This window comes from Euprymna scolopes, chromosome 7, assembly GCF_053919585.1.
Source record: "Euprymna scolopes isolate OS-2025 chromosome 7, ASM5391958v1, whole genome shotgun sequence".
Classification (NCBI taxonomy): domain Eukaryota; kingdom Metazoa; phylum Mollusca; class Cephalopoda; order Sepiida; family Sepiolidae; genus Euprymna; species Euprymna scolopes.
Window position 1 is genome coordinate 13,382,167 of NC_136488.1, and position 20,683 is coordinate 13,402,849.

The 20,683-nt window shown below is 37.9% G+C and overlaps 72 non-coding genes across 72 annotated transcripts; all 72 read right to left on the bottom strand.

Moving 5' to 3' along the window:
- Nucleotides 1–36: 36 nt before the first annotated feature.
- On the bottom strand, nt 37–118 carry Trnas-aga (transfer RNA serine (anticodon AGA)). Its single transcript has one exon. It is a non-coding gene; the product is annotated as a tRNA-Ser (tRNA).
- Nucleotides 119–320: 202 nt separating this feature from the next.
- Nucleotides 321–402, bottom strand: Trnas-aga (transfer RNA serine (anticodon AGA)). Its single transcript has one exon. It is a non-coding gene; the product is annotated as a tRNA-Ser (tRNA).
- A 202-nt stretch (nt 403–604) lies between these two features.
- Nucleotides 605–686, bottom strand: Trnas-aga (transfer RNA serine (anticodon AGA)). Its single transcript has one exon. It is a non-coding gene; the product is annotated as a tRNA-Ser (tRNA).
- A 202-nt stretch (nt 687–888) lies between these two features.
- On the bottom strand, nt 889–970 carry Trnas-aga (transfer RNA serine (anticodon AGA)). Its single transcript has one exon. It is a non-coding gene; the product is annotated as a tRNA-Ser (tRNA).
- Nucleotides 971–1,172: 202 nt separating this feature from the next.
- Nucleotides 1,173–1,254, bottom strand: Trnas-aga (transfer RNA serine (anticodon AGA)). The gene has a single exon. It is a non-coding gene; the product is annotated as a tRNA-Ser (tRNA).
- A 202-nt stretch (nt 1,255–1,456) lies between these two features.
- Trnas-aga (transfer RNA serine (anticodon AGA)) lies at nt 1,457–1,538 on the bottom strand. Its single transcript has one exon. It is a non-coding gene; the product is annotated as a tRNA-Ser (tRNA).
- Nucleotides 1,539–1,740: 202 nt separating this feature from the next.
- Nucleotides 1,741–1,822, bottom strand: Trnas-aga (transfer RNA serine (anticodon AGA)). Its single transcript has one exon. It is a non-coding gene; the product is annotated as a tRNA-Ser (tRNA).
- A 202-nt stretch (nt 1,823–2,024) lies between these two features.
- Nucleotides 2,025–2,105, bottom strand: Trnas-aga (transfer RNA serine (anticodon AGA)). The gene has a single exon. It is a non-coding gene; the product is annotated as a tRNA-Ser (tRNA).
- A 202-nt stretch (nt 2,106–2,307) lies between these two features.
- Nucleotides 2,308–2,389, bottom strand: Trnas-aga (transfer RNA serine (anticodon AGA)). The gene has a single exon. It is a non-coding gene; the product is annotated as a tRNA-Ser (tRNA).
- A 202-nt stretch (nt 2,390–2,591) lies between these two features.
- On the bottom strand, nt 2,592–2,673 carry Trnay-aua (transfer RNA tyrosine (anticodon AUA)). Its single transcript has one exon. It is a non-coding gene; the product is annotated as a tRNA-Tyr (tRNA).
- Nucleotides 2,674–3,159: 486 nt separating this feature from the next.
- Nucleotides 3,160–3,241, bottom strand: Trnas-aga (transfer RNA serine (anticodon AGA)). Its single transcript has one exon. It is a non-coding gene; the product is annotated as a tRNA-Ser (tRNA).
- Nucleotides 3,242–3,443: 202 nt separating this feature from the next.
- Trnas-aga (transfer RNA serine (anticodon AGA)) lies at nt 3,444–3,525 on the bottom strand. The gene has a single exon. It is a non-coding gene; the product is annotated as a tRNA-Ser (tRNA).
- Nucleotides 3,526–3,727: 202 nt separating this feature from the next.
- Trnas-aga (transfer RNA serine (anticodon AGA)) lies at nt 3,728–3,809 on the bottom strand. The gene has a single exon. It is a non-coding gene; the product is annotated as a tRNA-Ser (tRNA).
- Nucleotides 3,810–4,011: 202 nt separating this feature from the next.
- Trnas-aga (transfer RNA serine (anticodon AGA)) lies at nt 4,012–4,093 on the bottom strand. The gene has a single exon. It is a non-coding gene; the product is annotated as a tRNA-Ser (tRNA).
- Nucleotides 4,094–4,294: 201 nt separating this feature from the next.
- Nucleotides 4,295–4,376, bottom strand: Trnas-aga (transfer RNA serine (anticodon AGA)). Its single transcript has one exon. It is a non-coding gene; the product is annotated as a tRNA-Ser (tRNA).
- A 202-nt stretch (nt 4,377–4,578) lies between these two features.
- Trnas-aga (transfer RNA serine (anticodon AGA)) lies at nt 4,579–4,660 on the bottom strand. Its single transcript has one exon. It is a non-coding gene; the product is annotated as a tRNA-Ser (tRNA).
- Nucleotides 4,661–4,862: 202 nt separating this feature from the next.
- On the bottom strand, nt 4,863–4,944 carry Trnas-aga (transfer RNA serine (anticodon AGA)). The gene has a single exon. It is a non-coding gene; the product is annotated as a tRNA-Ser (tRNA).
- Nucleotides 4,945–5,146: 202 nt separating this feature from the next.
- Trnas-aga (transfer RNA serine (anticodon AGA)) lies at nt 5,147–5,228 on the bottom strand. The gene has a single exon. It is a non-coding gene; the product is annotated as a tRNA-Ser (tRNA).
- A 202-nt stretch (nt 5,229–5,430) lies between these two features.
- On the bottom strand, nt 5,431–5,512 carry Trnas-aga (transfer RNA serine (anticodon AGA)). The gene has a single exon. It is a non-coding gene; the product is annotated as a tRNA-Ser (tRNA).
- A 202-nt stretch (nt 5,513–5,714) lies between these two features.
- On the bottom strand, nt 5,715–5,796 carry Trnas-aga (transfer RNA serine (anticodon AGA)). The gene has a single exon. It is a non-coding gene; the product is annotated as a tRNA-Ser (tRNA).
- Nucleotides 5,797–5,996: 200 nt separating this feature from the next.
- Trnay-aua (transfer RNA tyrosine (anticodon AUA)) lies at nt 5,997–6,078 on the bottom strand. Its single transcript has one exon. It is a non-coding gene; the product is annotated as a tRNA-Tyr (tRNA).
- A 201-nt stretch (nt 6,079–6,279) lies between these two features.
- Trnas-aga (transfer RNA serine (anticodon AGA)) lies at nt 6,280–6,351 on the bottom strand. Its single transcript has one exon. It is a non-coding gene; the product is annotated as a tRNA-Ser (tRNA).
- Nucleotides 6,352–6,553: 202 nt separating this feature from the next.
- Nucleotides 6,554–6,635, bottom strand: Trnas-aga (transfer RNA serine (anticodon AGA)). The gene has a single exon. It is a non-coding gene; the product is annotated as a tRNA-Ser (tRNA).
- Nucleotides 6,636–6,837: 202 nt separating this feature from the next.
- On the bottom strand, nt 6,838–6,919 carry Trnas-aga (transfer RNA serine (anticodon AGA)). Its single transcript has one exon. It is a non-coding gene; the product is annotated as a tRNA-Ser (tRNA).
- Nucleotides 6,920–7,121: 202 nt separating this feature from the next.
- On the bottom strand, nt 7,122–7,203 carry Trnas-aga (transfer RNA serine (anticodon AGA)). The gene has a single exon. It is a non-coding gene; the product is annotated as a tRNA-Ser (tRNA).
- A 202-nt stretch (nt 7,204–7,405) lies between these two features.
- Nucleotides 7,406–7,487, bottom strand: Trnas-aga (transfer RNA serine (anticodon AGA)). The gene has a single exon. It is a non-coding gene; the product is annotated as a tRNA-Ser (tRNA).
- A 201-nt stretch (nt 7,488–7,688) lies between these two features.
- Trnas-aga (transfer RNA serine (anticodon AGA)) lies at nt 7,689–7,770 on the bottom strand. Its single transcript has one exon. It is a non-coding gene; the product is annotated as a tRNA-Ser (tRNA).
- A 202-nt stretch (nt 7,771–7,972) lies between these two features.
- Trnas-aga (transfer RNA serine (anticodon AGA)) lies at nt 7,973–8,054 on the bottom strand. Its single transcript has one exon. It is a non-coding gene; the product is annotated as a tRNA-Ser (tRNA).
- Nucleotides 8,055–8,256: 202 nt separating this feature from the next.
- On the bottom strand, nt 8,257–8,338 carry Trnas-aga (transfer RNA serine (anticodon AGA)). The gene has a single exon. It is a non-coding gene; the product is annotated as a tRNA-Ser (tRNA).
- A 202-nt stretch (nt 8,339–8,540) lies between these two features.
- Trnas-aga (transfer RNA serine (anticodon AGA)) lies at nt 8,541–8,622 on the bottom strand. The gene has a single exon. It is a non-coding gene; the product is annotated as a tRNA-Ser (tRNA).
- Nucleotides 8,623–8,824: 202 nt separating this feature from the next.
- On the bottom strand, nt 8,825–8,906 carry Trnas-aga (transfer RNA serine (anticodon AGA)). The gene has a single exon. It is a non-coding gene; the product is annotated as a tRNA-Ser (tRNA).
- Nucleotides 8,907–9,108: 202 nt separating this feature from the next.
- Trnas-aga (transfer RNA serine (anticodon AGA)) lies at nt 9,109–9,190 on the bottom strand. Its single transcript has one exon. It is a non-coding gene; the product is annotated as a tRNA-Ser (tRNA).
- A 202-nt stretch (nt 9,191–9,392) lies between these two features.
- Nucleotides 9,393–9,474, bottom strand: Trnas-aga (transfer RNA serine (anticodon AGA)). Its single transcript has one exon. It is a non-coding gene; the product is annotated as a tRNA-Ser (tRNA).
- Nucleotides 9,475–9,676: 202 nt separating this feature from the next.
- Trnas-aga (transfer RNA serine (anticodon AGA)) lies at nt 9,677–9,758 on the bottom strand. The gene has a single exon. It is a non-coding gene; the product is annotated as a tRNA-Ser (tRNA).
- A 202-nt stretch (nt 9,759–9,960) lies between these two features.
- Nucleotides 9,961–10,042, bottom strand: Trnas-aga (transfer RNA serine (anticodon AGA)). The gene has a single exon. It is a non-coding gene; the product is annotated as a tRNA-Ser (tRNA).
- A 202-nt stretch (nt 10,043–10,244) lies between these two features.
- Nucleotides 10,245–10,326, bottom strand: Trnas-aga (transfer RNA serine (anticodon AGA)). The gene has a single exon. It is a non-coding gene; the product is annotated as a tRNA-Ser (tRNA).
- A 202-nt stretch (nt 10,327–10,528) lies between these two features.
- On the bottom strand, nt 10,529–10,610 carry Trnas-aga (transfer RNA serine (anticodon AGA)). Its single transcript has one exon. It is a non-coding gene; the product is annotated as a tRNA-Ser (tRNA).
- Nucleotides 10,611–10,812: 202 nt separating this feature from the next.
- On the bottom strand, nt 10,813–10,894 carry Trnas-aga (transfer RNA serine (anticodon AGA)). Its single transcript has one exon. It is a non-coding gene; the product is annotated as a tRNA-Ser (tRNA).
- Nucleotides 10,895–11,096: 202 nt separating this feature from the next.
- Nucleotides 11,097–11,178, bottom strand: Trnas-aga (transfer RNA serine (anticodon AGA)). Its single transcript has one exon. It is a non-coding gene; the product is annotated as a tRNA-Ser (tRNA).
- A 202-nt stretch (nt 11,179–11,380) lies between these two features.
- On the bottom strand, nt 11,381–11,463 carry Trnas-aga (transfer RNA serine (anticodon AGA)). The gene has a single exon. It is a non-coding gene; the product is annotated as a tRNA-Ser (tRNA).
- A 202-nt stretch (nt 11,464–11,665) lies between these two features.
- On the bottom strand, nt 11,666–11,747 carry Trnas-aga (transfer RNA serine (anticodon AGA)). Its single transcript has one exon. It is a non-coding gene; the product is annotated as a tRNA-Ser (tRNA).
- A 202-nt stretch (nt 11,748–11,949) lies between these two features.
- On the bottom strand, nt 11,950–12,031 carry Trnas-aga (transfer RNA serine (anticodon AGA)). Its single transcript has one exon. It is a non-coding gene; the product is annotated as a tRNA-Ser (tRNA).
- A 202-nt stretch (nt 12,032–12,233) lies between these two features.
- On the bottom strand, nt 12,234–12,315 carry Trnas-aga (transfer RNA serine (anticodon AGA)). The gene has a single exon. It is a non-coding gene; the product is annotated as a tRNA-Ser (tRNA).
- Nucleotides 12,316–12,516: 201 nt separating this feature from the next.
- On the bottom strand, nt 12,517–12,599 carry Trnas-aga (transfer RNA serine (anticodon AGA)). The gene has a single exon. It is a non-coding gene; the product is annotated as a tRNA-Ser (tRNA).
- A 202-nt stretch (nt 12,600–12,801) lies between these two features.
- On the bottom strand, nt 12,802–12,883 carry Trnas-aga (transfer RNA serine (anticodon AGA)). Its single transcript has one exon. It is a non-coding gene; the product is annotated as a tRNA-Ser (tRNA).
- Nucleotides 12,884–13,085: 202 nt separating this feature from the next.
- On the bottom strand, nt 13,086–13,167 carry Trnas-cga (transfer RNA serine (anticodon CGA)). The gene has a single exon. It is a non-coding gene; the product is annotated as a tRNA-Ser (tRNA).
- A 202-nt stretch (nt 13,168–13,369) lies between these two features.
- On the bottom strand, nt 13,370–13,451 carry Trnas-aga (transfer RNA serine (anticodon AGA)). Its single transcript has one exon. It is a non-coding gene; the product is annotated as a tRNA-Ser (tRNA).
- Nucleotides 13,452–13,652: 201 nt separating this feature from the next.
- Nucleotides 13,653–13,734, bottom strand: Trnas-aga (transfer RNA serine (anticodon AGA)). The gene has a single exon. It is a non-coding gene; the product is annotated as a tRNA-Ser (tRNA).
- Nucleotides 13,735–13,936: 202 nt separating this feature from the next.
- Nucleotides 13,937–14,018, bottom strand: Trnas-aga (transfer RNA serine (anticodon AGA)). Its single transcript has one exon. It is a non-coding gene; the product is annotated as a tRNA-Ser (tRNA).
- Nucleotides 14,019–14,220: 202 nt separating this feature from the next.
- Trnas-aga (transfer RNA serine (anticodon AGA)) lies at nt 14,221–14,302 on the bottom strand. Its single transcript has one exon. It is a non-coding gene; the product is annotated as a tRNA-Ser (tRNA).
- A 202-nt stretch (nt 14,303–14,504) lies between these two features.
- Trnas-aga (transfer RNA serine (anticodon AGA)) lies at nt 14,505–14,586 on the bottom strand. Its single transcript has one exon. It is a non-coding gene; the product is annotated as a tRNA-Ser (tRNA).
- Nucleotides 14,587–14,788: 202 nt separating this feature from the next.
- Trnas-aga (transfer RNA serine (anticodon AGA)) lies at nt 14,789–14,870 on the bottom strand. Its single transcript has one exon. It is a non-coding gene; the product is annotated as a tRNA-Ser (tRNA).
- A 202-nt stretch (nt 14,871–15,072) lies between these two features.
- Trnas-aga (transfer RNA serine (anticodon AGA)) lies at nt 15,073–15,154 on the bottom strand. The gene has a single exon. It is a non-coding gene; the product is annotated as a tRNA-Ser (tRNA).
- Nucleotides 15,155–15,355: 201 nt separating this feature from the next.
- Nucleotides 15,356–15,437, bottom strand: Trnas-aga (transfer RNA serine (anticodon AGA)). Its single transcript has one exon. It is a non-coding gene; the product is annotated as a tRNA-Ser (tRNA).
- Nucleotides 15,438–15,639: 202 nt separating this feature from the next.
- Nucleotides 15,640–15,721, bottom strand: Trnas-aga (transfer RNA serine (anticodon AGA)). Its single transcript has one exon. It is a non-coding gene; the product is annotated as a tRNA-Ser (tRNA).
- A 202-nt stretch (nt 15,722–15,923) lies between these two features.
- Trnas-cga (transfer RNA serine (anticodon CGA)) lies at nt 15,924–16,005 on the bottom strand. Its single transcript has one exon. It is a non-coding gene; the product is annotated as a tRNA-Ser (tRNA).
- Nucleotides 16,006–16,207: 202 nt separating this feature from the next.
- Nucleotides 16,208–16,289, bottom strand: Trnas-aga (transfer RNA serine (anticodon AGA)). Its single transcript has one exon. It is a non-coding gene; the product is annotated as a tRNA-Ser (tRNA).
- A 201-nt stretch (nt 16,290–16,490) lies between these two features.
- On the bottom strand, nt 16,491–16,572 carry Trnas-aga (transfer RNA serine (anticodon AGA)). Its single transcript has one exon. It is a non-coding gene; the product is annotated as a tRNA-Ser (tRNA).
- A 202-nt stretch (nt 16,573–16,774) lies between these two features.
- Nucleotides 16,775–16,856, bottom strand: Trnas-aga (transfer RNA serine (anticodon AGA)). The gene has a single exon. It is a non-coding gene; the product is annotated as a tRNA-Ser (tRNA).
- Nucleotides 16,857–17,058: 202 nt separating this feature from the next.
- On the bottom strand, nt 17,059–17,140 carry Trnas-aga (transfer RNA serine (anticodon AGA)). The gene has a single exon. It is a non-coding gene; the product is annotated as a tRNA-Ser (tRNA).
- Nucleotides 17,141–17,342: 202 nt separating this feature from the next.
- Nucleotides 17,343–17,424, bottom strand: Trnas-aga (transfer RNA serine (anticodon AGA)). The gene has a single exon. It is a non-coding gene; the product is annotated as a tRNA-Ser (tRNA).
- A 202-nt stretch (nt 17,425–17,626) lies between these two features.
- Trnas-aga (transfer RNA serine (anticodon AGA)) lies at nt 17,627–17,708 on the bottom strand. The gene has a single exon. It is a non-coding gene; the product is annotated as a tRNA-Ser (tRNA).
- Nucleotides 17,709–17,910: 202 nt separating this feature from the next.
- Trnas-aga (transfer RNA serine (anticodon AGA)) lies at nt 17,911–17,992 on the bottom strand. Its single transcript has one exon. It is a non-coding gene; the product is annotated as a tRNA-Ser (tRNA).
- Nucleotides 17,993–18,194: 202 nt separating this feature from the next.
- On the bottom strand, nt 18,195–18,276 carry Trnas-aga (transfer RNA serine (anticodon AGA)). The gene has a single exon. It is a non-coding gene; the product is annotated as a tRNA-Ser (tRNA).
- Nucleotides 18,277–18,478: 202 nt separating this feature from the next.
- Trnas-aga (transfer RNA serine (anticodon AGA)) lies at nt 18,479–18,560 on the bottom strand. Its single transcript has one exon. It is a non-coding gene; the product is annotated as a tRNA-Ser (tRNA).
- A 202-nt stretch (nt 18,561–18,762) lies between these two features.
- Trnas-aga (transfer RNA serine (anticodon AGA)) lies at nt 18,763–18,844 on the bottom strand. Its single transcript has one exon. It is a non-coding gene; the product is annotated as a tRNA-Ser (tRNA).
- A 202-nt stretch (nt 18,845–19,046) lies between these two features.
- Nucleotides 19,047–19,128, bottom strand: Trnas-aga (transfer RNA serine (anticodon AGA)). The gene has a single exon. It is a non-coding gene; the product is annotated as a tRNA-Ser (tRNA).
- Nucleotides 19,129–19,330: 202 nt separating this feature from the next.
- Trnas-aga (transfer RNA serine (anticodon AGA)) lies at nt 19,331–19,412 on the bottom strand. The gene has a single exon. It is a non-coding gene; the product is annotated as a tRNA-Ser (tRNA).
- A 202-nt stretch (nt 19,413–19,614) lies between these two features.
- Nucleotides 19,615–19,696, bottom strand: Trnas-aga (transfer RNA serine (anticodon AGA)). The gene has a single exon. It is a non-coding gene; the product is annotated as a tRNA-Ser (tRNA).
- A 202-nt stretch (nt 19,697–19,898) lies between these two features.
- Nucleotides 19,899–19,980, bottom strand: Trnas-aga (transfer RNA serine (anticodon AGA)). The gene has a single exon. It is a non-coding gene; the product is annotated as a tRNA-Ser (tRNA).
- A 202-nt stretch (nt 19,981–20,182) lies between these two features.
- On the bottom strand, nt 20,183–20,264 carry Trnas-aga (transfer RNA serine (anticodon AGA)). Its single transcript has one exon. It is a non-coding gene; the product is annotated as a tRNA-Ser (tRNA).
- A 202-nt stretch (nt 20,265–20,466) lies between these two features.
- Nucleotides 20,467–20,548, bottom strand: Trnas-aga (transfer RNA serine (anticodon AGA)). The gene has a single exon. It is a non-coding gene; the product is annotated as a tRNA-Ser (tRNA).
- Nucleotides 20,549–20,683: the final 135 nt, after the last annotated feature.

Here is a 20,683-nt window from a genome sequence, read left to right on the forward strand (position 1 = left end):
CACTTTTCCCTGACCATGAATAAAATCCAAAAGCAACGTCGCCGATAGGATTCGAACCTATGCGGGGAGACCCCAATGGATTTCTAGTCCATCGCCTTAACCGCTCGGCCACGACGACCACATGCATTTTAGTTCTAATACTTCTATCTTTATTATGTATCAATCAGATCTTTATGATATTATACGATTAAAAATTACAATTCCTCCTGTCCAACCGTTCTGTTTTTGTTCTTCTTAGTTGAGAATAATCTAATGTATTCCTGTGTTTCGATTGAATTCATTTACACTTTTCCCTGACCATGAATACAATCCAAAAGCAACGTCGCCGATAGGATTCGAACCTATATGGGGAGACCCCAATGGATTTCTAGTCCATCGCCTTAACCGCTCGGCCACGACGACCACATGCATTTTAGTTCTCATACTTCTATCTTTATTATGTATATATCAGATCTTTATGATAATATACGATTAAAAATGAACATTCCTTCTTTTTAACCGTTCTATTTTGCTTCTTCTCAGTGGAGAATGATCTAATTTTTATCTGTGTTTCGATTGAATCCATTTACACTTTTCCCTGACCATGAATAAAATCCAAAAATAACGTCGCCGATAGGATTCGAACCTACGCGGGGAGACCCCAATGGATTTCTAGTCCATCGCCTTAACCGCTCGGCCACGACGACCACATGCATTTTAGTTCTCATACTTCTATCTTTATTATGTATCAATCAGATCTTTATGATATTATACGATTAAAAATGAACATTCATTCTTTTTAACCGTTCCATTTTCCTTCTTCTAAGTTTAGAATGATCTAAGGTTTACCTGTGTTTCGATTGAATCCATTTAAACTTTTCCCTGACCATGAATAAAATCCAAATGCAACGTCGCCGAAAGGATTCGAACATATGCGGGGAAACCCCAATGGATTTCTAGTCCATCGCCTTAACCGCTCGGCCACGACGACCACATGCATTTTAGTTCTCATACTTCTATCTTTATTATGTATCAATCAGATCTTTATGATATTATACGATTAAAAATGAACATTCCTTCTTTTTAACCGTTCCATTTTGCTTCTTCTCAGTTGAGAATGATCTAATGTTTACCTGTGTTTCGATTGAATCCATTTACACTTTTCCCTGACCATGAATAAAATCCAAAAGCAACGTCGCCGATAGGATTCGAACCTATGCGGGGAGACCCCAATGGATTTCTAGTCCATCGCCTTAACCGCTCGGCCACGACGACCACATGCATTTTAGTTCTAATACTTCTATCTTTATTATGTATCAATCAGATCTTTATGATATTATACGATTAAAAATTACAATTCCTCCTGTCCAACCGTTCTGTTTTTGTTCTTCTTAGTTGAGAATAATCTAATGTATTCCTGTGTTTCGATTGAATTCATTTACACTTTTCCCTGACCATGAATACAATCCAAAAGCAACGTCGCCGATAGGATTCGAACCTATATGGGGAGACCCCAATGGATTTCTAGTCCATCGCCTTAACCGCTCGGCCACGACGACCACATGCATTTTAGTTCTCATACTTCTATCTTTATTATGTATATATCAGATCTTTATGATAATATACGATTAAAAATGAACATTCCTTCTTTTTAACCGTTCTATTTTGCTTCTTCTCAGTGGAGAATGATCTAATTTTTACCTGTGTTTCGATTGAATCCATTTACACTTTTCCCTGACCATGAATAAAATCCAAAAATAACGTCGCCGATAGGATTCGAACCTACGCGGGGAGACCCCAATGGATTTCTAGTCCATCGCCTTAACCGCTCGGCCACGACGACCACATGTTTTTTAGTTCTCATACTTCTATCTTTATTATGTATCAATCAGATCTTTATGATATTATACGATTAAAAATTACAATTCCTCCTGTCCAACCGTTCTGTTTTTGTTCTTCTTAGTTGAGAATAATCTAATGTTTTCCTGTGTTTCGATTGAATCCATTTACACTTTTCCCTGACCATGAATAAAATCAAAAAGCAACGTCGCCGATAGGATTCGAACCTATGCGGGGAGACCCCAATGGATTTCTAGTCCATCGCCTAACCGCTCGGCCACGACGACCACATGCATTTTAGTTCTCATACTTCTATCTTTATTATGTATCAATCAGATCTTTATGATATTATACGATTAAAAATTACAATTCCTCCTGTCCAACCGTTCTGTTTTTGTTCTTCTTAGTTGAGAATAATCTGATGTTTTCCTGTGTTTTGATTGAATCCATTTACACTTTTCCCTGACCATGAATAAAATCCAAAAGCAACGTCGCCGATAGGATTCGAACCTATGCGGGGAGACCCCAATGGTGTTCTAGTCCATCGCCTTAACCGCTCGGCCACGACGACCACATGCATTTTAGTTCTCATACTTCTATCTTTATTATGTATCAATCAGATCTTTATGATATTATACGATTAAAAATAAACATTCCTTCTTTCTAACCGTTCTATTTTGCTTCTTCTCAGTTGAGAATGATCTAATGTTTACCTGTGTTTCGATTGAATCCATTTACACTTTTCCCTGACCATGAATAAAATCCAAAAGCAACGTCGCCGATAGGATTCGAACCTATGCGGGGAGACCCCAATGGATTTATAGTCCATCGCCTTCACCGCTCGGCCACGACGACCACAGGCATTTTAGTTTTCATACTTCTATCTTTATTATGTATCAATCAGATCTTTATGATATTATACGATTAAAAATTACAATTCCTCCTGTCCAACCGTTCTGTTTTTGTTCTTCTTAGTTGAGAACACTCTAATGTTTACCTGTGTTTCGATTGAATCCATTTACACTTTTCCCTGACCATGAATAAAATCCAAAAGCAACGTCGCCGATAGCATTCGAACGTATTCGGGGAGACTCCAATGGATTTCTAGTCCATCGCCTTAACCGCTCGGCCACGACGACCACATGCATTTTAGTTTTCATACTTCTATCTTTATTATGTATCAATCAGATCTTTATGATATTATACGATTAAAAATTACAATTCCTCCTGTCCAACCGTTCTGTTTTTGTTCTTCTTAGTTGAGAATAATCTAATGTTTTCCTGTGTTTCGATTGAATCCATTTACACTTTTCCCTGACCATGAATAAAATCCAAAAGCAACGTCGCCGATAGGATTCGAACCTCTGCGGGGAGACCCCAATAGATTTCTAGTCCATCGCCTTAACCGCTCGGCCACGACGACCACATGTATTTTAGTTCTAATACTTCTATTTTTATTATGTATCAATCAGATCTTTATGATATTATACGATAAAAAATGACAATTCCTCCTGTCCAACCGTTCTGTTTTTGTTCTTCTAAGTTGAGAATAATCTAATGTTTTCCTGTGTTTCGATTGAATCCATTTACACTTTTCCCTGACCATGAATAAAATCCAAAACCAACGTCGCCGATAGGATTCGAACCTATGCGGGGAGACCCCAATGGATTTCTAGTCCATCGCCTTAACCGCTCGGCCACGACGACCACATGCCTTTTAGTTCTCATACTTCTATCTTTATTATGTATCAATCAGATCTTTATGATATTATACGATTAAAAATAAACATTCCTTCTTTTTAACCGTTCTATTTTGCTTCTTCTCAGTTGAGAATGATCTAATGTTTACCTGTGTTTCGATTGAATCCATTTACACTTTTCCCTGACCATGAATAAAATCCAAAAGCAACGTCGCCGATAGGATTCGAACCTATGCGGGGAGACCCCAATGGATTTCTAGTCCATCGCCCTAACCGCTCGGCCACGACGACCACATGCATTTTAGTTCTCATACTTCTATCTTTATTATGTATCAATCAGATCTTTATGATATTATACGATTAAAAATTACAATTCCTCCTGTCCAACCGTTCTGTTTTTGTTCTTCTTAGTTGAGAATAATCTAATGTTTTCCTGTGTTTCGATTGAATCCATTTACACTTTTCCCTGACCATGAATAAAATCCAAAAGCAACGTCGCCGATAGCATTCGAACCTATGCGGGGAGACACCAATGGATTTCTAGTCCATCGCCATAACCGCTCGGCCACGACGACCTCATGCATTTTAGTTCTCATACTTCTATCTTTATTATGTATCAATCAGATCTGTATGATATTATACGATTAAAAATGAACATTCGTTCTTTTAACCGTTCTATTTTGCTTCTTCTCAGTTGAGAATGATCTAATGTTTACCTGTGTTTGGATTGAATCCATTTACACTTTTCCCTGACCATGAATAAAATCCAAAAGCAACGTCGCCGATAGGATTCGAACCTATGCGGGGAGACCCCAATGGATTTCTAGTCCATCACCTTAACCGCTCGGCCACGACGACCACATGCATTTTAGTTCTAATACTTCTATCTTTATTATGTATCAATCAGATCTTTATGATATTATACGATTAAAAATTACAATTCCTCCTGTCCAACCGTTCTGTTTTTGTTCTTCTTAGTTGAGAATAATCTAATGTTTTCCTGTGTTTCGATTGAATCCATTTACACTTTTCCCTGACCATGAATAAAATCCAAAAGCAACGTCGCCGATAGGATTCGAACCTATGCGGGGAGACCCCAATGGATTTCTAGTCCATCGCTTTAACTGCTCGGCCACGACGACCACATGCATTTTAGTTCTCATACGTCTATCTTTATTATGTATCAATCAGATCTATATGATATTATACGATTAAAACTTACGATTCGTCCTGTCCAACCGTTCTGTTTTTGTTCTTCTTAGTTGAGAATAATCTAATGTTTTCCTGTGTTTCGATTGAATCCATTTACACTTTTCCCTGACCATGAATAAAATCCAAAAGCAACGTCGTCGATAGGATTCGAACCTATGCGGGGAGACCCCAATAGATTTCTAGTCCATCGCCTTAAGCGCTCGGCCACGCCGACCACATGCATTTTAGTTCTCATACTTTTATCTTTATTATGTATCAATCAGATCTTTATGATATTATACGATTAAAAATAAACATTCCTTCTTTTTAACCGTTCTATTTTGCTTCTTCTCAGTTGAGAATGATCTAATGTTTACCTGTGTTTCGATTGAATCCATTTACACTTTTCCCTGACCATGAATAAAATCCAAAAGCAACGTCGCCGATAGGATTCGAACCTATGCGGGGAGACCCCAATGGATTTCTAGTCCATCGCCTTAACCGCTCGGCCACGACGACCACATGCGTTTTAGTTCTGATACTTCTATCTTTATTATGTATCAATCAGATCTTTATGATATTATACGAGTAAAAATTACAATTCCTCCTGTCCAACCGTTCTGTTTTTGTTCTTCTAAGTTGAGAATAATCTAATGTTTTCCTGTGTTTCGATTGAATCCATTTACACTTTTCCCTGACCATGAATAAAATCCAAAAGCAACGTCGCCGATAGGATTCGAACCTATGCGGGGAGACCCCAATGGATTTCTAGTCCATCGCCTTAACCGCTCGGCCACGACGACCACATGCATTTTAGTTCTCATACGTCTATCTTTATTATGTATCAATCAGATCTATATGATATTATACGATTAAAAATTACAATTCCTCCTGTCCAACCGTTCTGTTTTTGTTCTTCTTAGTTGAGAATAATCTAATGTTTTCCTGTGTTTCGATTGAATCCATTTACACTTTTCCCTGACCATGAATAAAATCCAAAAGCAACGTCGCCGATAGGATTCGAACCTATGCGGGGAGACCCCAATGGATTTCTAGTCCATAACCTTAACCGCTCGGCCACGACGACCACAGCATTTTAGTTCTCATACTTCTATCTTTATTATGTATCAATCAGATCTTTATGATATTATAAGATTAAAAATGAACATTTCTTTTTTTAACCGTTCTATTTTGCTTCTTCTCAGTTGAGAATGATCTAATGTTTACGTGTGTTTCGATTGAATCCATTTACACTTTTCCCTGACCATGAATAAAATCCAAAAGCAACGTCGCCGATAGGATTCGAACCTATGCGGGGAGACCCCAATGGATTTATAGTCCATAAACTTAACCGCTCGGCCAGGACGACCACATGCATTTTAGTTCTCATACTTTTATCTTTATTATGTATCAATCAGATCTTTCTGATATTATACGATTAAAAATGAACATTCCTTCTTTTTAACCGTTCTATTTTGCTTCTTCTCAGTTGAGAATGATCTAATGTTTACCTGTGTTTCGATTGAATCCATTTACACTTTTCCCTGACCATGAAAAAATCCAAAAGCAACGTCGCCGATAGGATTCGAACCTATGCGGGGAGATTTCTAGTCCATCGCCTTAACCGCTCGGCCACGACGACCACATGCATTTTAGTTCTCATACTTCTATCTTTATTATGTATCAATCAGATCTTTATGATATTATACGATTAAAAATTACGATTCGCCCTGTCCAACCGGTCTGTTTTTGTTCTTCTAAGTTGAGAATAATCTAATGTTTTCCTGTGTTTCGATTGAATCCATTTACACTTTTCCCTGACCATGAATAAAATCCAAAAGCAACGTCGCCGATAGGATTCGAACCTATGCGGGGAGACCCCAATGGATTTCTAGTCCATCGCCTTAACCGCTCGGCCACGACGACCACATGCATTTTAGTTCTCATACTTCTATCTTTATTATGTATCAATCAGATCTATATGATAATATACGATTGAAAATAAACATTCGTTCTTTTTAACCGTTCTATTTTTCTTCTTCTCAGTTGAGAATGATCTAATGTTTACCTGTGTTTCGATTGAATCCATTTACACTTTTCCCTGACCATGAATAAAATCCAAAAGCAACGTCGCCGATAGGATTCGAACCTACGCGGGGAGACCCCAATGGATTTCTAGTCCATCGCCTTAACCGCTCGGCCACGACGACCACATGCATTTTAGTTCTCATACTTCTATCTTTATTATGTATCAATCAGATCTTTATGATATTATACGATTAAAAATTACAATTCCTCCTGTCCAACCGTTCTGTTTTTGTTCTTCTTAGTTGAGAATAATCTAATGTTTTCCTGTGTTTCGATTGAATCCATTTACACTTTTCCCTGACCATGAATAAAATCCAAAAGCAACGTCGCCGATAGGATTCGAACCTATGCGGGGAGACCCCAATGGATTTCTAGTCCATCGCCTTCACCGCTCGGCCACGACGACCACATGTATTTTAGTTTTCATACTTCTATCTTTATTATGTATCAATCAGATCTTTATGATATTATACGATTAAAAATTACAATTCCTCCTGTCCAACCGTTCTGTTTTTGTTCTTCTTAGTTGAGAATAATCTAATGTTTTCCTGTGTTTCGATTGAATCCATTTACACTTTTCCCTGACCATGAATAAAATCCAAAAGCAACGTCGCCGATAGGATTCGAACATATGCGGGGAGACCCCAATGGATTTCTAGTCCATCGCCTTAACCGCTCGGCCACGACGACAACATGCATTTTAGTTCTAATACTTCAACTTTATTATGTGTTAATCAGATCTTTATGATATCATACGATTAAAAATTACAATTCCTCCTGTCCAACCGTTCTGTTTTTGTTCTTCTTAGTTGAGAACAATCTAATGTTTTCCTGTGTTTCGATTGAATCCATTTACACTTTTCCCTGACCATGAATAAAATCCAAAAGCAACGTCGCCGATAGCATTCGAACCTATGCGGGGAGACCCCAAGGGATTTCTAGTCCATCGCCTTAACCGCTCGGCCACGACGACCACATGCATTTTGGTTCTCATACTTCTATCTTTATTATGTATCAATCAGATCTTTATGATATTATACGATTAAAAATTACAATTCCTCCTGTCCAACCGTTCTGTTTTTGTTCTTCTTTGTTGAGAATAATCTAATGTTTTCCTGTGTTTCGATTGAATCCATTTACACTTTTCCCTGACCATGAATAAAATCCAAAAGCAACGTCGCCGATAGGATTCGAACCTATGCGGGGAGACCCCAATAGATTTCTAGCCCATCGCCTTAACCGCTCGGCCACGACGACCACATGCATTTTAGTTCTCATACTTCTATCTTTATTATGTATCAATCAGATCTTTCTGATATTATACGATTAAAAATTAACATTCGTTCTTTTTAACCGTTCTATTTTGCTTCTTCTCAGTTGAGAATGATCTAATGTTTACCTGTGTTTCGATTGAATCCATTTACACTTTTCCCTGACCATGAATAAAATCCAAAAGCAACGTCGCCGATAGGATTCGAACCTATGCGGGGAGACCCCAATGGATTTCTAGTCCATCGCCTTAACCGCTCGGCCACGACGACCACATGCATTTTAGTTCTAATACTTCTATCTTTATTATGTATCAATCAGATCTTTATGATATTATACGATTAAAAATAAACATTCGTTCTTTTTAACCGTTCTATTTTGCTTCTTCTCAGTTGAGAATGATCTAATGTTTACCTGTGTTTCGATTGAATCCATTTACACTTTTCCCTGACCATGAATAAAATCCAAAAGCAACGTCGCCGATAGGATTCGAACCTATGCGGGGAGACCCCAATGGATTTCTAGTCCATCGCCTTAACCGCTCGGCCACGACGACCACATGCATTTTAGTTCTAATACTTCTATCTTTATTATGTATCAATCAGATCTTTATGATATTATACGATTAAAAATTACAATTCCTCCTGTCCAACCGTTCTGTTTTTGTTCTTCTAAGTTGAGAATAATCTAATGTTTTCCTGTGTTTCGATTGAATCCATTTACACTTTTCCCTGACCATGAATAAAATCCAAAAGCAACGTCGCCGATAGGATTCGAACCTATGCGGGGAGACCCCAATGGATTTCTAGTCCATCGCCTTAAAAGCTCGGCCACGACGGCCACATGCATTTTAGTTCTCATACTTCTATCTTTATTATGTATCAATCAGATCTTTATGATAATATACGATTAAAAATAAACATTCGTTCTTTTTAACCGTTCTATTTTGCTTCTTCTCAGTTGAGAATGATCTAATGTTTACCTGTGTTTCGATTGAATCCATTTACACTTTTCCCTGACCATGAATAAAATCCAAAAGCTACGTCGCCGATAGGATTCGAACCTACGCGGGGAGACCCCAATGGATTTCTAGTCCATCGCCTTAACCGCTCGGCCACGACGACCACATGCATTTTAGTTCTCATACTTCTATCTTTATTATGTATCAATCAGATCTTTATGATATTATACGATTAAAAATTACAATTCCTCCTGTACAACTGTTCTGTTTTTGTTCTTCTTAGTTGAGAATAATCTAATGTTTTCCTGTGTTTCGATTGAATCCATTTACACTTTTCCCTGACCATGAATAAAATCCAAAAGCAACGTCGCCGATAGGATTCGAACCTACGCGGGGAGACCCCAATGGATTTCTAGTCCATCGCCTTAACCGCTCGGCCACGACGACCACATGCATTTTAGTTCTCATACTTCTATCTTTATTATGTATCAATCAGATCTTTCTGATATTATACGATTAAAAATTACAATTCCTCCTGTCCAACCGTTCTGTTTTTGTTCTTCTTAGTTGAGAATAATCTAATGTTTTCCTGTGTTTCGATTGAATCCATTTACACTTTTCCCTGACCATGAATAAAATCCAAAAGCAACGTCGCCGATAGCATTCGAACCTATGCGGGGAGAACCCAATGGATTTCTAGTCCATCGCCTTAACCGCTCGGCCACGACCACCACATGCATTTTAGTTCTCATACGTCTATCTTTATTATGTATCAATCAGATCTATATGATATTATACGATTAAAAATTACAATTCGTCCTGTCCAACCGTTCTGTTTTTGTTCTTCTTAGTTGAGAATAATCTAATGTTTTCCTGTGTTTCGATTGAATCCATTTACACTTTTCCCTGACCATGAATAAAATCCAAAAGCAACGTCGCCGATAGGATTCGAACCTATGCGGGGAGACCCCAATGGATTTCTAGTCCATCGCCTTAACCGCTCGGCCACGACGACCACATGCCTTTTAGTTCTCATACTTCTATCTTTATTATGTATCAATCAGATCTTTATGATAATATTCGATTAAAAATAAACATTCGTTCTTTTTAACCGTTCTATTTTGCTTCTTCTCAGTTGAGAATGATCTAATGTTTACCTGTGTTTGGATTGAATCCATTTACACTTTTCCCTGACCATAAATAAAATCCAAAAGCAACGTCGCCGATAGGATTCGAACCTATGCGGGGAGACCCCAATGGATTTCTAGTCCATCGCCTTAACCGCTCGGCCACGACGACCACATGCATTTTAGTTCTAATACTTCTATCTTTATTATGTATCAATCAGATCTTTATGATATTATACGATTAAAAATTACAATTCCTCCTGTCCAACCGTTCTGTTTTTGTTCTTCTTAGTTGAGAATAATCTAATGTTTTCCTGTGTTTCGATTGAATCCATTTACACTTTTCCCTGACCATGAATAAAATCCAAAAGCAACGTCGCCGATAGGATTCGAACCTATGCGGGGAGACCCCAATGGATTTCTGGTCCATCGCTTTAACTGCTCGGCCACGACGACCACATGCATTTTAGTTCTCATACTTCTATCTTTATTATGTATCAATCAGATCTTTATGATAAAATACGATTTAAAATAAACATTCCTTCTTTTTAACCGTTCTATTTTGCTTCTTCTCAGTTGAGAATGATCTAATGTTTACCTGTGTTTCGATTGAATCCATTTACACTTTTCCCTGACCATGAATAAAATCCAAAAGCAACGTCGTCGATAGGATTCGAAACTATGCAGGGAGACCCCAATGGATTTCTAGTCCATCGCCTTAACCGCTCGGCCACGACGACCACATGCATTTTAGTTCTCATACTTTTATCTTTATTATGTATCAATCAGATATTTATGATATTATAAGATTAAAAATTCACATTTCTTTTTGTTAACCGTTCTATTTTGCTTCTTCTCAGTTGAGAATGATCTAATGTTTTCCTGTGTTTGGATTGAATCCATTTACACTTTTCCCTGACCATGAATAAAATCCAAAAGCAACGTCGCCGATAGGATTCGAACCTATGCGGGGAGACCCCAATGGATTTCTAGTCCATCGCCTTAACCGCTCGGCCACGACGACCACATGCATTTTAGTTCTCATACTTCTATCTTTATTATGTATCAATCAGATCTTTCTCATATTATACGATTAAAAATTACAATTCCTCCTGTCCAACCGTTCTGTTTTTGTTCTTCTTAGTTGAGAATAATCTAATATTTTCCTGTGTTTCGATTGAATCCATTTACACTTTTCCCTGACCATGAATAAAATCCAAAAGCAACGTCGCCGAAATGGATTCGAACCTATGCGGGGAGACCCCAATGGATTTCTAGTCCATCGCCTTAACCGCTCGGCCACGACGACCACATGCCTTTTAGTTCTCATACTTCTATCTTTATTATGTATCAATCAGATCTTTATGATAATATTCGATTAAAAATAAACATTCGTTCTTTTTAACCGTTCTATTTTGCTTCTTCTCAGTTGAGAATGATCTAATGTTTACGTGTGTTTCGATTGAATCCATTTACACTTTTCCCTGACCATGAATAAAATCCAAAAGCAACGTCGCCGATAGGATTCGAACCTATGCGGGGAGACCCCAATGGATTTCTAGTCCATCGCCTTAACCGCTCGGCCACGAGGACCACATGCATTTTAGTTCTCATACTTCTATCTGTATTATGTATCAATCAGATCTTTATGATATTATACGATTAAAAATTACAATTCCTCCTGTCCAACCGTTCTGTTTTTGTTCTTCTTAGTTGAGAATAATCTAATGTTTTCCTGTGTTTCGATTGAATCCATTTATACTTTTCCCTGACCATGAATAAAATCCAAAAGCAACGTCGCCGATAGCATTCGAACCTATGCGGGGAGACCCCAATGGATTTCTAGTCCATCACCTTAACCGCTCGGCCACGACGACCACATGCATTTTAGTTCTCATACTTCTATCTTGATTATGTATATATAAGATCTGTATGATATTATACGATTAAAAATGAACATTCGTTCTTTTTAACCGTTCTATTTTGCTTCTTCTCAGTTGAGAATGATCTAATGTTTACCTGTGTTTGGATTGAATCCATTTACACTTTTCCCTGACCATAAATAAAATCCAAAAGCAACGTCGCCGATAGGATTCGAACCTATGCGGGGAGACCCCAATGGATTTCTAGTCCATCGCCTTAACCGCTCGGCCACGACGACCACATGCATTTTAGTTCTCATATTTTATCTTTATTATGTATCAATCAGATCTTTATGATATTATACGATTAAAAATTACAATTCCTCCTGTCCAACCGTTCTGTTTTTGTTCTTCTTAGTTGAGAATAATCTAATGTTTTCCTGTGTTTCGATTGAATCCATTTACACTTTTCCCTGACCATGAATAAAATCCAAAAGCAACGTCGCCGATAGGATTCGAACCTATGCGGGGAGACCCACAATGGATTTCTAGTCCATCGCTTTAACTGCTCGGCCACGACGACCACATGCATTTTAGTTCTCATACTTCTATCTTTATTATGTATCAATCAGATCTTTATGATAAAATACGATTTAAAATAAACATTCCTTCTTTTTAACCGTTCTATTTTGCTTCTTCTCAGTTGAGAATGATCTAATGTTTACCTGTGTTTCGATTGAATCCATTTACACTTTTCCCTGACCATGAATAAAATCCAAAAGCAACGTCGTCGATAGGATTCGAACCTATGCGGGGAGACCCCAATGGATTTCTAGTCCATCGCCTTAACCGCTCGGCCACGACGACCACATGCATTTTAGTTCTCATACGTCTATCTTTATTATGTATCAATCAGATCTATATGATATTATACGATTAAAAATTACAATTCGTCCTGTCCAACCGTTCTGTTTTTGTTCTTCTTAGTTGAGAATAATCTAATGTTTTCCTGTGTTTCGATTGAATCCATTTACACTTTTCCCTGACCATGAATAAAATCCAAAAGCAACGTCGCCGATAGGATTCGAACCTATGCGGGGAGACCCCAATGGATTTCGACCCCATCGCCTTAACCGCTCGGCCACGACGACCACATGCATTTTAGCTCTCATACTTCTATCTTTATTACGTATCAATCAGATCTTTATGATATTATAAGATTAAAAATTCACATTTCTTTTTGTTAACCGTTCTATTTTGCTTCTTCTCAGTTGAGAATGATCTAATGCTTTCCTGTGTTTGGATTGAATCCATTTACACTTTTCCCTGACCATGAATAAAATCCAAAAGCAACGTCGCCGATAGGATTCGAACCTATGCGGGGAGACCCCAATGGATTTCTAGTCCATCGCCTTAACCGCTCGGCCACGACGACCACATGCATTTTAGTTCTCATACTTCTATCTTTATTATGTATCAATCAGATCTTTATGATATTATACGATTAAAAATTAACATTTCTTTTTTTAACCGTTCTATTTTGCTTCTTCTCAGTTGAGAATGATCTAATGTTTACGTTTGTTTCGATTGAATCCATTTACACTTTTCCCTGACCATGAATAAAATCCAAAAGCAACGTCGCCGATAGGATTCGGACCTATGCGGGGAGACCCCAATGGATTTCTAGTCCATCGCTTTAACTGCTCGGCCACGACGACCACATGCATTTTAGTTCTCATACTTCTATCTTTATTATGTATCAATCAGATCTTTATGATAAAATACGATTTAAAATAAACATTCCTTCTTTTTAATCGTTCTATTTTGCTTCTTCTCAGTTGAGAATGATCTAATGTTTACCTGTGTTTCGATTGAATCCATTTACACTTTTCCCTGACCATGAATAAAATCCAAAAGCAACGTCGTCGATAGGATTCGAACCTATGCGGGGAGACCCCAATGGATTTCTAGTCCATCGCCTTAACCGCTCGGCCACGACGACCACATGCATTTTAGTTCTCATACTTTTATCTTTATTATGTATCAATCAGATCTTTATGATATTATACGATTAAAAATTACAATTCCTCCTGTCCAACCGTTCTGTTTTTGTTCTTCTAAGTTGAGAATAATCTAATGTTTTCCTGTGTTTCGATTGAATCCATTTACACTTTTCCCTGACCATGAATAAAATCCAAAAGCAACGTCGCCGATAGGATTCGAACCTATGCGGGGAGACCCCAATGGATTTCTAGTCCATCGCCTTAACCGCTCGGCCACGACGACCACATGCATTTTAGTTCTCATACGTCTATCTTTATTATGTATCAATCAGATCTATATGATATTATACGATTAAAAATTACAATTCGTCCTGTCCAACCGTTCTGTTTTTGTTCTTCTTAGTTGAGAATAATCTAATGTTTTCCTGTGTTTCGATTGAATCCATTTACACTTTTCCCTGACCATGAATAAAATCCAAAAGCAACGTCGCCGATAGGATTCGAACCTATGCGGGGAGACCCCAATGGATTTCTACCCCATCGCCTTAACCGCTCGGCCACGACGACCACATGCATTTTAGCTCTCATACTTCTATCTTTATTACGTATCAATCAGATCTTTATGATATTATAAGATTAAAAATTCACATTTCTTTTTGTTAACCGTTCTATTTTGCTTCTTCTCAGTTGAGAATGATCTAATGTTTTCCTGTGTTTGGATTGAATCCATTTACACTTTTCCCTGACCATGAATAAAATCCAAAAGCAACGTCGCCGATAGGATTCGAACCTATGCGGGGAGACCCCAATGGATTTCTAGTCCATCGCCTTAACCGCTCGGCCACGACGACCACATGCATTTTAGTTCTCATACTTCTATCTTTATTATGTATCAATCAGATCTTTATGATATTATACGATTAAAAATAAACATTCCTTCTTTTTAACCGTTCTATTTTGCTTCTTCTCAGTTGAGAATGATCTAATGTTTACCTGTGTTTCGATTGAATCCATTAACACTTTTCCCTGACCATGAATAAAATCCAAAAGCAACGTCGCCGATAGGATTCGAACCTATGCGGGGAGACCCCAATGGATTTCTAGTCCATCGCCTTAACCGCTCGGCCACGACGACCACATGCATTTTAGTTCTCATATTTTATCTTTATTATGTATCAATCAGATCTTTATGATATTATACGATTAAAAATTACAATTCCTCCTGTCCAACCGTTCTGTTTTTGTTCTTCTTAGTTGAGAATAATCTAATGTTTTCCTGTGTTTCGATTGAATCCATTTACACTTTTCCCTGACCATGAATAAAATCCAAAAGCAACGTCGCCGATAGGATTCGAACCTATGCGGGGAGACCCCAATGGATTTCTAGTCCATCGCTTTAACTGCTCGGCCACGACGACCACATGCATTTTAGTTCTCATACTTCTATCTTTATTATGTATCAATCAGATCTTTATGATAAAATACGATTTAAAATAAACATTCCTTCTTTTTAACCGTTCTATTTTGCTTCTTCTCAGTTGAGAATGATCTAATGTTTACCTGTGTTTCGATTGAATCCATTTACACTTTTCCCTGACCATGAATAAAATCCAAAAGCAACGTCGTCGATAGGATTCGAACCTATGCGGGGAGACCCCAATGGATTTCTAGTCCATCGCCTTAACCGCTCGGCCACGACGACCACATGCATTTTAGTTCTCATACGTCTATCTTTATTATGTATCAATCAGATCTATATGATATTATACGATTAAAAATTACAATTCGTCCTGTCCAACCGTTCTGTTTTTGTTCTTCTTAGTTGAGAATAATCTAATGTTTTCCTGTGTTTCGATTGAATCCATTTACACTTTTCCCTGACCATGAATAAAATCCAAAAGCAACGTCGCCGATAGGATTCGAACCTATGCGGGGAGACCCCAATGGATTTCGACCCCATCGCCTTAACCGCTCGGCCACGACGACCACATGCATTTTAGCTCTCATACTTCTATCTTTATTACGTATCAATCAGATCTTTATGATATTATAAGATTAAAAATTCACATTTCTTTTTGTTAACCGTTCTATTTTGCTTCTTCTCAGTTGAGAATGATCTAATGTTTTCCTGTGTTTGGATTGAATCCATTTACACTTTTCCCTGACCATGAATAAAATCCAAAAGCAACGTCGCCGATAGGATTCGAACCTATGCGGGGAGACCCCAATGGATTTCTAGTCCATCGCCTTAACCGCTCGGCCACGACGACCACATGCATTTTAGTTCTCATACTTCTATCTTTATTATGTATCAATCAGATCTTTATGATATTATACGATTAAAAATTAACATTTCTTTTTTTAACCGTTCTATTTTGCTTCTTCTCAGTTGAGAATGATCTAATGTTTACGTGTGTTTCGATTGAATCCATTTACACTTTTCCCTGACCATGAATAAAATCCAAAAGCAACGTCGCCGATAGGATTCGAACCTATGCGGGGAGACCCCAATGGATTTCTAGTCCATCGCTTTAACTGCTCGGCCACGACGACCACATGCATTTTAGTTCTCATACTTCTATCTTTATTATGTATCAATCAGATCTTTATGATAAAATACGATTTAAAATAAACATTCCTTCTTTTTAATCGTTCTATTTTGCTTCTTCTCAGTTGAGAATGATCTAATGTTTACCTGTGTTTCGATTGAATCCATTTACACTTTTCCCTGACCATGAATAAAATCCAAAAGCAACGTCGTCGATAGGATTCGAACCTATGCGGGGAGACCCCAATGGATTTCTAGCCCATCGCCTTAACCGCTCGGCCACGACGACCACATGCATTTTAGTTCTCATACTTTTATCTTTATTATGTATCAATCAGATCTTTATGATATTATACGATTAAAAATTACAATTCCTCCTGTCCAACCGTTCTGTTTTTGTTCTTCTAAGTTGAGAATAATCTAATGTTTTCCTGTGTTTCGATTGAATCCATTTACACTTTTCCCTGACCATGAATAAAATCCAAAAGCAACGTCGCCGATAGGATTCGAACCTATGCGGGGAGACCCCAATGGATTTCTAGTCCATCGCCTTAACCGCTCGGCCACGACGACCACATGCATTTTAGTTCTCATACGTCTATCTTTATTATGTATCAATCAGATCTATATGATATTATACGATTAAAAATTACAATTCGTCCTGTCCAACCGTTCTGTTTTTGTTCTTCTTAGTTGAGAATAATCTAATGTTTTCCTGTGTTTCGATTGAATCCATTTACACTTTTCCCTGACCATGAATAAAATCCAAAAGCAACGTCGCCGATAGGATTCGAACCTATGCGGGGAGACCCCAATGGATTTCTACCCCATCGCCTTAACCGCTCGGCCACGACGACCACATGCATTTTAGCTCTCATACTTCTATCTTTATTACGTATCAATCAGATCTTTATGATATTATAAGATTAAAAATTCACATTTCTTTTTGTTAACCGTTCTATTTTGCTTCTTCTCAGTTGAGAATGATCTAATGTTTTCCTGTGTTTGGATTGAATCCATTTACACTTTTCCCTGACCATGAATAAAATCCAAAAGCAACGTCGCCGATAGGATTCGAACCTATGCGGGGAGACCCCAATGGATTTCTAGTCCATCGCCTTAACCGCTCGGCCACGACGACCACATGCATTTTAGTTCTCATACTTCTATCTTTATTATGTATCAATCAGATCTTTATGATATTATACGATTAAAAATAAACATTCCTTCTTTTTAACCGTTCTATTTTGCTTCTTCTCAGTTGAGAATGATCTAATGTTTACCTGTGTTTCGATTGAATCCATTAACACTTTTCCCTGACCATGAATAAAATCCAAAAGCAACGTCGCCGATAGGATTCGAACCTATGCGGGGAGACCCCAATGGATTTCTAGTCCATCGCCTTAACCGCTCGGCCACGACGACCACATGCATTTTAGTTCTAATACTTCTATCTTTATTATGTATCAATCAGATCTTTATGATATTATACGATTAAAAATTACAATTCCTCCTGTCCAACCGTTCTGTTTTTGTTCTTCTAAGTTGAGAATAATCTAATGTTTTCCTGTGTTTCGATTGAATCCATTTACACTTTTCCCTAACCATGAATAAAATCCAAAAGCAACGTCGCCGATAGGATTCGAACCTATGCGGGGAGTCTCCAATGGATTTCTAGTCCATCGCCCTAACCGCTCGGCCACGTCGACCACATGCATTTTAGTTCTCATACTTCTATCTTTATTATGTATCAATCAGATCTTTATGATAATATACGATTAAAAATAAACATTCGTTCTTTTTAACCGTTCTATTTTGCTTCTTCTCAGTTGAGAATGATCTAATGTTTACCTGTGTTTCGATTGAATCCATTTACACTTTTCCCTGACCATGAATAAAATCCAAAAGCAACGTCGCCGATAGGATTCGAACCTACGCGGGGAGACCCCAATGGATTTCTAGTCCATCGCCTTAACCGCTCGGCCACGACGACCACATGCATTTTAGTTCTCATACTTCTATCTTTATTATGTATCAATCAGATCTTTATGATATTATACGATTAAAAATTACAATTCCTCCCGTCCAACCGTTCTGTTTTTGTTCTTCTTAGTTGAGAATAATCTAATGTTTTCCTGTGTTTCGATTGAATCCATTTACACTTTTCCCTGACCATGAATAAAATCCAAAAGCGACGTCGCCGATAGCATTCGAACCTATGCGGGGAGAACCCAATGGATTTCTAGTCCATCGCCTTAACCGCTCGGCCACGACGACCACATGCATTTTAGTTCTCATACTTTTATCTTTATTATGTATCAATCAGATCTTTATGATATTATACGATCAAAAATAAACATTCCTTCTTTCTAACCGTTCTATTTTGCTTCTCCTCAGTTGAGAATGATCTAATGTTTACCTGTGTTTCGATTGAATCCATTTACACTTTTCCCTGACCATGAATAAAATCCAAAAGCAACGTCGCCGATCGGATTCGAACCTATGCGGGGAGACCCCAATGGATTTCTAGTCCATCGCCTTAACCGCTCGGCCACGACGACCACATGCGTTTTAGTTCTCATACTTCTATCTTTATTATGTATCAATCAGATCTTTATGATATTATACGATTAAAAATTACAATTCCTCCTGTCCAACCGTTCTGTTTTTGTTCTTCTTAGTTGAGAATAATCTAATGTTTTCCTGTGTTTCGATTGAATCCATTTACACTTTTCCCTGACCATGAATAAAATCCAAAAGCAACGTCGCCGATAGGATTCGAACCTATGCGGGGAGACCCCAATGGATTTCTAGTCCATCGCCTTAACCGCTCGGCCACGACGACCACATGCATTTTAGTTCTCATACTTCTATCTTTATTATGTATCAATCAGATCTTTATGATAATATACGATTAAAAATAAACATTCGTTCTTTTTAACCGTTCTATTTTGCTTCTTCTCAGTTGAGAATGATCTAATGTTTACCTGTGTTTCGATTGAATCCATTTACACTTTTCCCTGACCATGAATAAAATCCAAAAGCAACGTCGCCGATAGGATTCGAACCTACGAGGGGAGACCCCAACGGATTTCTAGTCCATCGCCTTAACCGCTCGGCCACGACGACCACATGCATTTTAGTTCTCATACTTCTATCTTTATTATGTATCAATCAGATCTTTATGATATTATACGATTAAAAATGACAATTCCTCCTGTCCAACCGTTCTGTTTTTGTTCTTCTTAGTTGAGAATAATCTAATGTTTTCCTGTGTTTCGATTGAATCCATTTACACTTTTCCCTGACCATGAATAAAATCCAAAAGCGACGTCGCCGATAGCATTCGAACCTATGCGGGGAGAACCCAATGGATTTCTAGTCCATCGCCTTAACCGCTCGGCCACGACGACCACATGCATTTTAGTTCTCATACTTCTATCTTTATTATGTATCAATCAGATCTTTATGATATTATACGATTAAAAATAAACATTCCTTCTTTCTAACCGTTCTATTTTGCTTCTCCTCAGTTGAGAATGATCTAATGTTTACCTGTGTGTCGATTGAATCCATTTACACTTTTCCCTGACCATGAATAAAATCCAAAAGCAACGTCGCCGATAGGATTCGAACCTATTCGGGGAGACCCCAATGGATTTCTAGTCCATCGCCTTCACCGCTCGGCCACGACGACCACATGCGTTTTAGTTCTCATACTTCTATCTTTATTATGTATCAATCAGATCTTTATGATATTATACGATTAAAAATTACGATTCGTCCTGTCCAACCGTTCTGTTTTTGTTCTTCTTAGTTGAGAATAATCTAATGTTTTCCTGTGTTTCGATTGAATCCATTTACACTTTTCCCTGACCATGAATAAAATCCAACAGCAACGTCGTCAATAGGATTCGAACCTATGCGGGGAGACCCCAATAGTTTTCTAGTCCATCGCCTTAACCGCTCGGCCACGACGACCACATGCATTTTAGTTCTCATACTTCTATCTTTATTGTGTATCAATCAGATCTTTATGATAATATACGATTAAAAATAAACATTCGTTCTTTTTAACCGTTCTATTTTGCTTCTTCTCAGTTGAGAATGATCTAA